The sequence below is a fragment of the Hemitrygon akajei genome, unplaced genomic scaffold (assembly GCF_048418815.1).
Source record: "Hemitrygon akajei unplaced genomic scaffold, sHemAka1.3 Scf000112, whole genome shotgun sequence".
In the NCBI taxonomy this organism is placed as follows: domain Eukaryota; kingdom Metazoa; phylum Chordata; class Chondrichthyes; order Myliobatiformes; family Dasyatidae; genus Hemitrygon; species Hemitrygon akajei.
Genome location: NW_027331998.1, coordinates 1,301,271 through 1,312,960, shown reverse-complemented (window position 1 = coordinate 1,312,960; position 11,690 = coordinate 1,301,271). Strand labels below are relative to the sequence as shown.

At 46.3% G+C, this 11,690-nt stretch overlaps 1 long non-coding RNA gene across 1 annotated transcript; it reads left to right on the top strand.

Moving 5' to 3' along the window:
• The first annotated feature begins 1,188 nt into the window (after positions 1–1,188).
• LOC140723411 (uncharacterized) lies at positions 1,189–6,430 on the top strand. Its single transcript, XR_012097890.1, has 3 exons — positions 1,189–1,267; positions 4,142–4,257; positions 6,172–6,430. It is a non-coding gene; the product is annotated as an uncharacterized lncRNA (long non-coding RNA).
• The last annotated feature ends 5,260 nt before the right edge of the window (positions 6,431–11,690 follow it).

The following is an 11,690-nucleotide window of genomic DNA, read 5'->3' as shown; positions in this document are numbered from 1 at the left end:
TCTACCCTGAGGCACTCTCCAGTTTCAGATGTACAGCTGGTTTCTTCCATCGTAAAGACTGACACAAGAACGATTAGGATGGGAAACAACTTCTTTCCCCAGGCTGTCAGACACTGAACACCCAGCCTCCTGCCAGGTCACATCACACTTGAAGCATGATGCAGTCTACTTTTTAACTTGTGTCACAAATGCACCTTAATATTTATGAATTTACAAGTGGTGATATTAACTTGTGTGTGTGTGTGTTATGTGTATTTACAGCATCATTTTGCATTGGTCTGATATCCACTCTCTTTTACCCTTGATTTGTCTATAAAATCTTTTTGTGTGCTCTTTTATATTATTGGCTAACTTACTTCCATATTGCATCTTTTTTCTTTTTTTTTCAGTTACCTTCTATTGGCTTTTAAAAGCTTCTGAATCCTCGAACCTCCCACTAATTCTTGCTCTATTCTCTGCCCTTTCTTTTGCTTTTACGCTGACTTTGACTTCCCTTGTCATCATGGTTGCATCATCCTCCATTTAAGACTTTGTTTTCTTTGGGATTTATCTATCCTGCACCTTCTGAATTGCTCCAGAAATTCCAGCCTTTGCTGTTCTACTGTCATCACTGCAAGTATTCCCTTTCAATCAACTTTGGCGAGCTCCACTCTCATGCCTTCTCTTGGAATCCAGCCCCAATCTGATTTTCCTAATCTGCTGCATATTGAAATCCCCCATGACTATCGTAACTTTGCTCTTTTTTCCTGTCTTTTCTATCTCCCGTTGTAAGTTCTACCCCACATCCTGGCTACTGTTGAGAATCCTGTATATAACCCCCAACAGGGTCTTGTTATCCTTGCATTTTCTTAACTCAACCCCCAAGGATTCAACATCTTCCAATATTATTCACCTGTTTCTAAGGATTTGATTTTATTTTTTACCAAGAGAGCCACCCCACTTCCTCTGCCTACGAGCATGTCCTTCTGAATGACGGAGGAGGTTGGGGATGAGCAAATGGGGGAATTGGGAAGGAGTCTGTGTGTGGAGTGTGTCAGAGTGATGGAACTGAGCCTGGTGGAGAGACTGGGGGAGTGTGGTGGAAGAATAGAACTGGCTGGTGTGTGTACGTTGCAGGAAGAATCAGTCTCAGCCCTGGACCAATCCTCCAAACTCCATTTCTCACCTGGACCTTCTCTCGTCCCAGATCCAGGTAGGAGGACAAGCCCCCATGCCGGGCAGGAGAAGCTGACGGACGCCATATGCAGAGCCTCTGAGATGATCCCAGGTAACCACTGAGTTCTGATAGGGGACCGTCAGGTTCTCCTGATCACAGGGACCCTTTCTGATGCATCTTTCCTTCGTGTGGTTGGGGTCTGCATGGAGCATCTCCCCAAACAGCGACGGACATTCCCTCTCCCCCAAACCCCACAACTTACAGCCCTGGGGGTGGGGGGAGGCCTTGCTCTGACTGCCCTGTGGAACTGGCATGCAGATGTTTCAGAGATGTGCAGGAGGGGTGGAATTCTTCCGCAAGCAAGACATGGATACGGAGAAAAGGGTTTTTGATTATACAAAAATTTGTGCTGATGTAGGAGAAATTGCTCATAATTGATTTGGCGTTGAGAAGTTCTGACAATGTCAAGTTGCACTCAGGGGAGACATAATGCAAGGGTCAGACATTGGGTGGAACCCAGGGTAGGAAGGGTGAATCACACTGCTGGGATTGAACAACACACCCCCAGTAGTCACCGGGACATTGAATAGATATGTAATCAGGTTCAGGAAATGTGTAAAAATAATGGAGTTGTTGTCATGGGGGGTTTCAACTTCCCTCATGTAAACTGGGACCACCTTAGTGCAAGGGGTGTGGATGGGGCAGAAAACTTGGGTTATTTTCTTTTGAACAGTGGAGGCTGAGGGAAGATCTGATCGAGGTTTTTATGATTATGAAAGGCTGAGATAGAGCAGATAAGGAGGGTCTGTTTCCCAGGGTTGAAGTGTCCAACTCCAAAGGGCAGGTATTGAAGGTGAGAGAGGGGTAGGTTCAAGGGGGATGTGAGGGGTGTTTTTTACTCACGGAATGGTGGATGCCTGGAAATCGCTGCCTGGTATGATGGTAGAGTCAAATACATTAGGGGCTTTTAAAGGACGTTTAGATTGACAGATGTATGTGAGGAAGATAGAGGGATTTGGACATTGTGTGGGAAGAAGGGATTGGATTTTGGATGTTTTTGATTTACTTTTTAGCTGGTCCAGTACAACATTGTGGGCCGAATGGCCTGTTCCTGTGCTGTACTGATCTCTGTTCTGTATGAGACCAAGGTAAACTGAATCGGCCAGTGTGTGGAAGACACCAACACTGGGGGCATAGTGGGCGTGAGGAAGGCTATCAATATCTGCAGCAGGATCTGGATGAGCTGGGGAAATGGCAGATGGAATTTAATGCAGACAAGCATGATCGCACTTTGGGAATGTAAAGCAGGTTCAGACTCACACAGGGAACGGTGCGGTAGAACACAGGAATCTGGGAATACAGATCCATAACTCTTTGAAAGTGGTGCCACAGGTAGATAGGGTTGTAAAGCGAGCTTTTGGCACATTGGCCTTCATAAATAAAAGTACTGACTGCAAGTGTTGAGATGCAATGCTGAAGTTGTACAAGACATTGGTGAGGATTAATTTGGAGATTGTATGCAGTTCTGGTCACCTACCTACAGGAAAGATGTTAATGAGATTGAAAGAGAGCAGAGAAAATTTACAAGGATGTAGCCAAGACTTGGGGACTTGAGTTTTGGGGAAAGGTTGGATAGGTTAGGAGTTTATTCCGGGGATGTACGGGACAGAGGGGGAGATTTGACAGAGGTATACAAAATTGTGAGGGGTACAGACAGGGTAAATGCAAACAATCTTTTTCCACTGAGGTTGGGTGGGACTGGAACTAGAGTTCATGGGTTAAGGGTGAAAGATGAAATATTTAAGGGAAACCTGAGTGAGAACTTCTTCACTCGGAGGGTAGTGAGAGTGTACAACGAGCTGCCAGCAGAAGTGGTGGATCTGGGTTTGATTTCAACATGTAACACAAGTTTGGATAAGTACATGGATGGGAGGGATTTGGAGGGACACAGTCTCGGTGCGGGTAGATGGGACGAAGCAGAATAATAGTTTGGCAAGGACTAGATGGGCTGAAGGGCCTGTTTCTGTACTGTAGTGCTGTATCACCCAAAGATCTCGATCCCTCTCTAGGAGTCATTACACTCCCTCTGAGAGCCAAAGCCCCCCCACAATATCCAACTTTCAACAAGGACTTGGGGTCAAATTTCTCTTCAATCCACATTCCATTGGATAGGGTTAGATATTCCCCCTTCAGTTCTATACGTCATGCGATGCTTTGAAAAACTTGTTCTTCTTTGTATTATTGACCATACCAATCTTTACTGGCTTCAGCTAACATACACACTTACCTTACTGAAATAAAATCTAGCCAGGGAAAGCAAAGTGAATTTAAACGTTGCACAGAGAGGCTGGTGGTGGATGGGGAAGGGACTGGTTACTGGAACGATGGGCAGGAGGGGACCCTGGGGTCAGCCTGGTTCCCTGTGCTTACACAGAGAGGCTGGTGGTGGATGGGGGAGGGACTGGTTACTGGAACGATGGGCAGGAGGGGAACCTGGGGTCAGCCTGGGTCCCCGTGCTTACACAGAGAGGCTGGTGGTGGATGGGGGAGGGACTGGTTACTGGAACGATGGGCAGGAGGGGAACCTGGGGTCAGCCTGGGTCCCCGTGCTTACACAGAGAGGCTGGTGGTGGATGGGGGGAGGGACTGGTTACTGGAACGATGGGCAGGAGGGGAACCTGGGGTCAGCCTGGGTCCCCGTGCTTACACAGAGAGGCTGGTGGTGGATGGGGGAGGGACTGGTTACTGGAACAATGGGCAGGAGGGGAACCTGGGGTCAGCCTGGGTCCCCGTGCTTACACAGAGAGGCTGGTGGTGGATGGGGGGAGGGACTGGTTACTGGAACGATAGGCAGGAGGGGAAGCTGGGGTCAGCCTGGGTCCCCGTGCTTACCATCACCAACACTCCAGTCCAACCACCCATCACACCGTGTGAGTCTGCTGTCTCTGGATCTGCTCTGACTGAACACTTCTCTCAATCTTCCAGTGAACGGGCTCCTGTCGGATGAGGAGTGTGAGGAGATGATCAGCAGTGTCCAAGTGCTGTACCTTGGGCAGAACAACCTGGGAGACCCCCAGGAGTTAGAGGCCTACCTCAATCAGGTGAGAGATGTTGTCCACATTCATTCCCAGAGGTGGAGATTCCGATTCATGTGCCTTTGGTCAATCCAGGTCAATAATCAGTGACCCTCCCTTCCCGATGAACGGTGAAACACCCAACCCTGAAATGATTACATCTGAGTCACCAGAGACTCCCCGTCCTCAGTCACCACCCAACGCAGGATATAAGAACAGAATTAGGCCATTGGGCCCATCAAGTCTGCTCCATGAATGTGTTTTACCATGGCATTTCCTCCCTGTAAGCCAAACCCTCTTTCCGATCAATCTCTGCCCTAAATACACCCAGTGTGAATGGGGACTGCCCCAACACCTAATAAACACCATCTCCCCGTCTCCCCACCTCCACCCCATTATACACGACTTCCAAAGACAAACTATTTACAGTGATCATTGTCCCCTCGTTGTCCCACCATTCCTCTAAATCCCTTATTCCTGTGTACATTGTGTGCTCCTTATCTGGGCACATACGTAGCCTTGGACAGTCGGCTCCCAGCCTGCCTTCCTCCTCCACTGGTAACGTATTCCCACCAACCGACCATCTCCACTCATCCCTTCAGCTTTGCATCTCCCACATGGTCTCAGCGATCACTTTGTGACTTTCCTGCTCAGGGTTCCCCATTGTTAGCAGAGCAGCGGTTCCCCTGGTTTGGGGAAACATTTTCCTCTGGTGCCCGTTTTCTAGGAACGTTTATCTCCCATTCTGTGAATCGTCTATTGCTTATGGGATATGCTGATTTACAGGTTTAGAGGACGTGATTCCATTCATTAGGGAGTTAATGTTTCATCTCGGAGACCCTTGGTCAGAACTGTCTGGGATAGGGGGAAATACGTGTTGTCTCAGTTTGGGAGACAGCAATACACTGCACCAGGAAATTGGTTTCACAGGTCTGTGAGGAGGTGGGTTTCCGTGTGGTAGGGAAAGGAACTTGCCTGGTTTTGGGAGCTGGTGAGTGAAACTCCCAGACTGAGGGGTTGAGGGGAATATCCTGGTCTGGAGAGGGGAAATCCCAGAATCCGAGTGGGGAAATCCCCTGGTCTGATGGAGGGGGGAGCCCCCTTATCTTCAGGGTGAGGAAAATCTCCTGGTCTTCGGGGTTGACGAGAATCCCTTGGCTCAAGGGATTCTTGACAAGGTAGAAATCCCTTGTCTCGGGGGATGAGAGGTGTTCTCTGGTCCAAGGGGAATGAGAGGCATTCTCTGCCCTCAGGGTAAGGAGATCCCCTAGTCCGAGGAGGGTGGAAATTTCCTGGACAGGGTGGGAGGAGAGGTGGGAATCCCTGGTCTCAGTTGGTGAGGAGAATTCCCTGGTACGAGGGTGAGAGGGAGTTGAATGCCATTCTCTGGCCTCAGCGGGTGAGGACAATCCCCTGATCAGAGAGGGGTGAGAGGCACTTCCTGGTCTCAGTAGGTGAGGACAATCCCCTGATCTGAGAGGGCTGAGAGGCATTCTCTGGCCTTGGGTTGAGGAGAATTCCCTGATCCGGGGATGAGGACAATCCCCTGTTGGAGGGGGTAAGGGGCATTCTGTGAGAGGGGAGGGTTTTTCTCAAGTCTGAAGGAAAAGCTGATTTCATTTTCCGGGAAGCTCTATCCCCAGTTTGGAGCACGGGAATTTCTCTGATCCCGAGAGAAGGTGGATCCTTGTTGTGGGATGTTTGGAGGAGCAGATTTTCCTGGTGAAGGGATGGGGTTTGGGGAGGGGTTGATGGTGATTTCTGAGGAATTGAATTTTCCTGGTGTATAGGGAATGTAGTTCTTGGTGTGAAGAAGGGAATCTCCTGGTGGTAAGTGATGGATTTTGTGGGTGATGAGAGGAGGGTCTCTGATCCCCCACACAGTGCGGTCTAACCGTGTTTCTTCACCCGTCACTCACCATCAACATCCCTGGTCCACAGATACGTGAGATACTGAGGGAACAGCTCCCCTGCAAGCACATCCTGTCCAAGAGCAAATGTGACAAGGGAAATAACTGAGAAGGAAGATCTCTGATCGTGTTCGTCTAACGTATCACAGGGTGATGGACGATGTGTGAAGTGTTCATGGGTTGTGGTGGGGAGTGTGAGGTTTCAGTGGGTTGTGTGATGGTGGTGGGGAATCCAATATCAGTGAAATATTATTAGCATCAATTAGACTGTGTATCTGTCATTCAGAATCAGGTTTATTATCAGTAACATATTACTCTTTCATCTTTCATTATTTCTTAGTGATTGAATGTAATAATGGGTTTAATCCAAGCAATAAAAGACACATTCAGATTCCTGGGAAGTGGCTCTGTAATTGTTTCTGTATTTCCAATGATTCACGGTTACTTTAATTTAGAATGTATTTCTGTTCTACTTCAGTTGTGATGTTACATTCATTTATGACTGTTATTAAAAGTAATATCATAAAGACACAAAATAAATTAACATTGCCAAACAGCTTGCGGAGAAGGGAGACCGTTTCTGCACAATCGGTCTTCCTTTGCACGTCGGCTGTCTGTCGGTCTTTATTTAAGTGTAGATTTTCGTAAATTGTATCATGCTTTATTTTCACGTGAATGCTTGTAAGAAAATGAGTCTCAGGGTAGTATATGGTGATGTGTACTTACTTTGTTAATAAATTTACTTTGAACTTTGATTGCAAAGCTATTCTTTTCAGTATCTGAATCAGGTTTAATAACACTGACATATGTCATGAAATTTGTTGTTTTGTGTCAGCAGTACAGTGTAAGACAGAAAATACTATAAATTACAATAAGAAATGTACAGAATATAAAAATAAGTCGTATAAAAATACAGCAAGAATATCTTCAAGCTGATTATCTTGCCTGCAATTTCCATTAAGCACTGAAGACTGGTTCTGGATTGAATTAATATCTGCTACACTCACGTAATTCCACAATTCCTGAATCATTCCAAACAGAACCTATCAAATACCTGGAAAAGGCTTGATCTGCTACAGCACAAGAGGCTATGGATCAACAGCAGGTAAGAGGGATGAGTGGAGATGGATACCTGCTGTGTTTAGTAACTACAAAACATTAAACTAATGAAAAGAATGACACGGGAGCGGGAATGTGAGTCTAACTTTTTTTTACTTTAAGCGAGGCACACACGTATCACGAGGTAGCTTCATGACGCATGCAATACTTTAATTTTTACAGATAATCCATAATGAATTATTTAAACAAACAAGAATGTTTAATCAACAATATAATTACAATATTACTGAAATATTAAATACATACTATTCCTAGCTGCTTAGCTATAAACTCCAATTCAATGGAGAATGCATCTCAACTATATCTACACAGTACACTATATAATACAACTACTATAGACAGACATCTATGCAGAGTCAATTTTAAATTGTCCCATTCAGGCCTAAAGATTGATTCACTATGGATGGAGGTTTTCTTACTCTGATGGGATAATGTCTTTCCTGACTAAGGGATCACTACACTTGGCAGGTGTGACTTTTGAAACATTGAACCTCACCCACATTAGCACTGGTTAAAACATTTTCCACCCCAAAGCAGACGTGAGGCCTTTCTGTCGATCTGTGTGTGTTGTTTGTCACTGCAGCATGAAGGCAACGTGATGCAGAGGCTGTGGGGTGTTCACGTCCATCACCCGGAACTTGTGACATGACTGCACCTGTACCATAAGGTGAGGTGTCACGGGCAAGCTTCACTAGACAGTGTGGATCACGATGTGTGAGTGCAGTGTGTGTTGTCACCATTTCCTTTACCTTTTGTCCATTTCCATCTCTTCCCCATCTGTGATAACGGGTGCAAGGAGTGGAGGACAGTAGCCAGGTTTGGCAGGAATTAACAAATCCTAAAAAGGACCACAACTCTGACATGTCCTGTGGGCTCGGGGCATCCACCACTGCTTGAATTTTCTCAGCACACTTGTGTAATCCTTGTGCGTCAATGATGTGATGTTTGGTTTAAAGAAGTTACAGTTGTCGTGTCATGTTCTGGGCCATAATCTTTCAATCTTTTTAACTCTGTCTTGAGGTTTTAGAGATCATCCTTACCGGTCATCTGGGTAACACTGAGTGGCTGGACAGCCTTGCAGCACCTGGTCCATCGTTTTCTGCTGGACCTCAGGTGCAGATGCTCCTCCAAAAATAAGCAGAAAAACTCTTTGTGAGTGTTTATGGTGAGAAACACTATCGACTCTTCTTTCATCTCCAGCTGTAGGTGAGCCTCAGCTAAGTCCACTTTGCTCAAGTGTTTTCCTCCAGAAAAGTTTGCAGAGGTCCCCTCCATCCCAGGCAGAAGGTATCGATCTACTTTCGGTACTGGGTTGATGGTCACCACAGATCTGGACAGACCCATTCTTCTCGGCTACTGGGACCACTGGCATTGCTCACGGGTTCCACTCGAGCTTGGACAGAATTTCCTCAGCCTCCATGTGATCCAGCTCACTGGCTACTTTTTCATGGACAGTCTAAGGAACTGGTCGGGCTTTGCTAAACTTGGGTGTGGGATGTTCATTTTACACTATTTTACCCGTGATACATTTGAGTTTTCCAATGGGATCCTTGAACACTGCTGTGGCATCATCCATGACCTTGCTTAGTTTGCTCTCAGTTGACTCTTACAGGGGATGTGACACACAAATGGTGGCTGGATCTCCAGTCAGACTGTAGTTGTCTCAGCGAACCCATCCCCACAACACTGGCCCTCTTGCTTTTACCACATACACGTCCAAAGTGGCTTGGTGGCTGTTGCATTTCACTGTTACGAATGTTATTCCCACCGGAGTGATCTCTTCTCCAGTATAAGTTCTCAGTTGGATATCTACAGGCTTCAGTTTAATATCTTTGAAATGGCGTTCAATCTGCTTTTGTGGAATGACTGAAACAGCTGAGCCGGTGTCCAATTCTATTTTAATTAATTTGCCGTTCACTTCTGGTGTAAGCCACATTGCTTGTCTATTATTGGTTTTCAAATTGTAACTCTTAAGAGTTCCCGGTCTTGTGTCAGTCTTCCCGAGAACATCTTCTAATGCTGGAAATCCAGAGCAACACACACAAAATGCTGGAAGAACAGTATCTATGGAAAAGAGTTAACACTCCACGTTTCAGGCCAAGACCCTGCATCAGGACTGAATCCTCGACTGATGATGCTTTTCCACAGATGCTGCCTGACCTGCTGAGTTTCTCCGGCATTTTGTGTGTGTTCCTGTGTCACTCTCAAGATGATCAGATTTTCATCATGCAGATTAATGCTCTTTTTGTAACTACAACTGGATATTTATATTTTGCACTTCCCTGTGCAATCCATTTATTTTTTTCTGTCTGGCATGATGGGAGTTGATATCTGTTATTTGTTAAGCAGGGTGCTGTGCACAATCCTAATCTGATGAAAAATGGATGTGGGAGCACAGAGGAACATCTGGAAATCTCCAGGAAGGCTTTCTTCGTTGCTGCTGCTGTTGTGAGGTCCAGGTCTCTGCTGAGAAGACCAGGCCCCCAGTCCTCGGGGTCGCGTTGCCGGTGGCCGTTGGCCGTGCGCTCGGCAGAGGATGATGCTCAGAGAGGCTGTGCCGGAGGGGATGGTCGGAGGCTCGGAGGTTCGACGGACTCGGAGTCTGCTGCGGTCAGGGCGCTTTCACTGTGTGCTGCGTCTGTGAGGCTGGGTCCAATGGAGCTTTCATTCTGTGCTGCGTCTGCGAGGCTGAGTCCGGTGGCGCCTTGGAAGTCCATAGCGGGGATATTCCCTTCTGCCGCCTGCGTGGGATGGTGAGTCTGTCGGGACCCTGAGGACTTGTGGAAACTGTGTGGTGGTTTCTTTCGAACTTATAGCCTTTTAACATCTTTGGACTATTTTTACTGTGCCCATGGTCTGTTTTTTTTTAAAATCAATTACGGTATTGTCTGCACTGTTGTAACTATATGTTAACTATAACTATATGTAACTATGTGTTTTTGTGTAGGTCTTGTAGCTTTAGTTTTTGGTTTGTTGGGTGGTAGAGTTGGTCTCCTGACTTGGTGTGTCTGGATAGTTGTTTTATCTGGTGGGTTTGGAGCTCCTTTCCCGGGAACACACTAAAATGGTAGCACGATATTAATACGCAGCAGCCTCTCCGGACTCTGGATTTGGGGATTACCAAATGTTATGTGGATTTTCTGGTGTAGTCTGTTTTGTCATGTGCTTTTGTGATATCATTCTGGAGGAACGTAGTCTCATTTTTTAACTGCATTGCATTTGTGGTTTCTAAATGACAATAAACTGAACTGATCTATGTATGGGCAGAATTTGTTAGGTATATTTGGAGGGATTCTTTAATCAATATGTGGACAATCCATCGAGAGGAGGGACTGTACTGGACGTGGTGTTGGGTAATGATCCTGGCCAGGTGACTGACCTTTCAGTGGGTGAACAGTTAGGGAACAGTGACCACAACTCCTTAACTGTCAGGATAGCGATAGATAAGGTCCCATATAGGAGATTGGTGGGTAAAATCAGAGCTCATGGCATTGGGGGGAAGATATTGACAAGGATAGAAAACTGGTTGGCAGATAGAAAACAAAGGGTAACTGTGAATGGGTGTTTCTCAGAATGGCAGGTGGTGACTAGTGGGGTGCCACAGGGCTCGGTATTGGGACCACAGCTGTTTACGATTTACATCAACGATTTAGATGAAGGCATTGAGAGTAACATCAGCAAGTTTGCTGATCATACTAAGCTGGGTGGCAGTGTGACATGTGATGAGGATGTTAGTAGAATTCATGGTGACTTGGATAGGCTGAGTGAGTGGGCAGATACTTGGCAGATGACGTTTAATGTGAATAAGTGTGAGGTTATCCACTTTGGGAGTAAGAACAGGAAGGCAGATTATTATCTGAACGGTGTTGAGTTAGGTAAGGGAGAAAGACAAAGAGATCTAGGAGTCCTTGTTCATCAGTCACTGAAGGTGAATGAGCAAGTGCAGCAGGCAGTGAAGAAGGCTAATGGAATGTTGGCCTTTATTACAAAGGGAATTGAGTACAAGAGCAAGGAAATCCTCTTGCATTTGTACAGGGCCCTGGTGAGACCACACCTGGAGTATTGTGTACAGTTTTGGTCTCCAGGGTTAAGGAAGGACATCCTGGCTGTAGAGGAAGTGCAGCGTAGATTCACGAGGTTAATTCCTGGGATGTCCAGACTGTCTTACGCAGAGAGGTTAGAGAGACTGGGCTTGTACGCACTGGAATTAAGAAGATTGAGAGGGGATCTGATTGCAACATATAAGATTATTAAGGGATTGGACAAGATAGAGGCAGGAAATATGTTCCAGATGCTGGGAGAGTCCAGTACCAGAGGGCATGGTTTGAGAATAAGGGGTAGGTCATTTAGGACAGAGTTAAGGAAAAACTTCTTCTCCCAGAGAGTTGTGGGGGTCTGGAATGCACTGCCTCGGAAGGTAGTGGAGGCCAA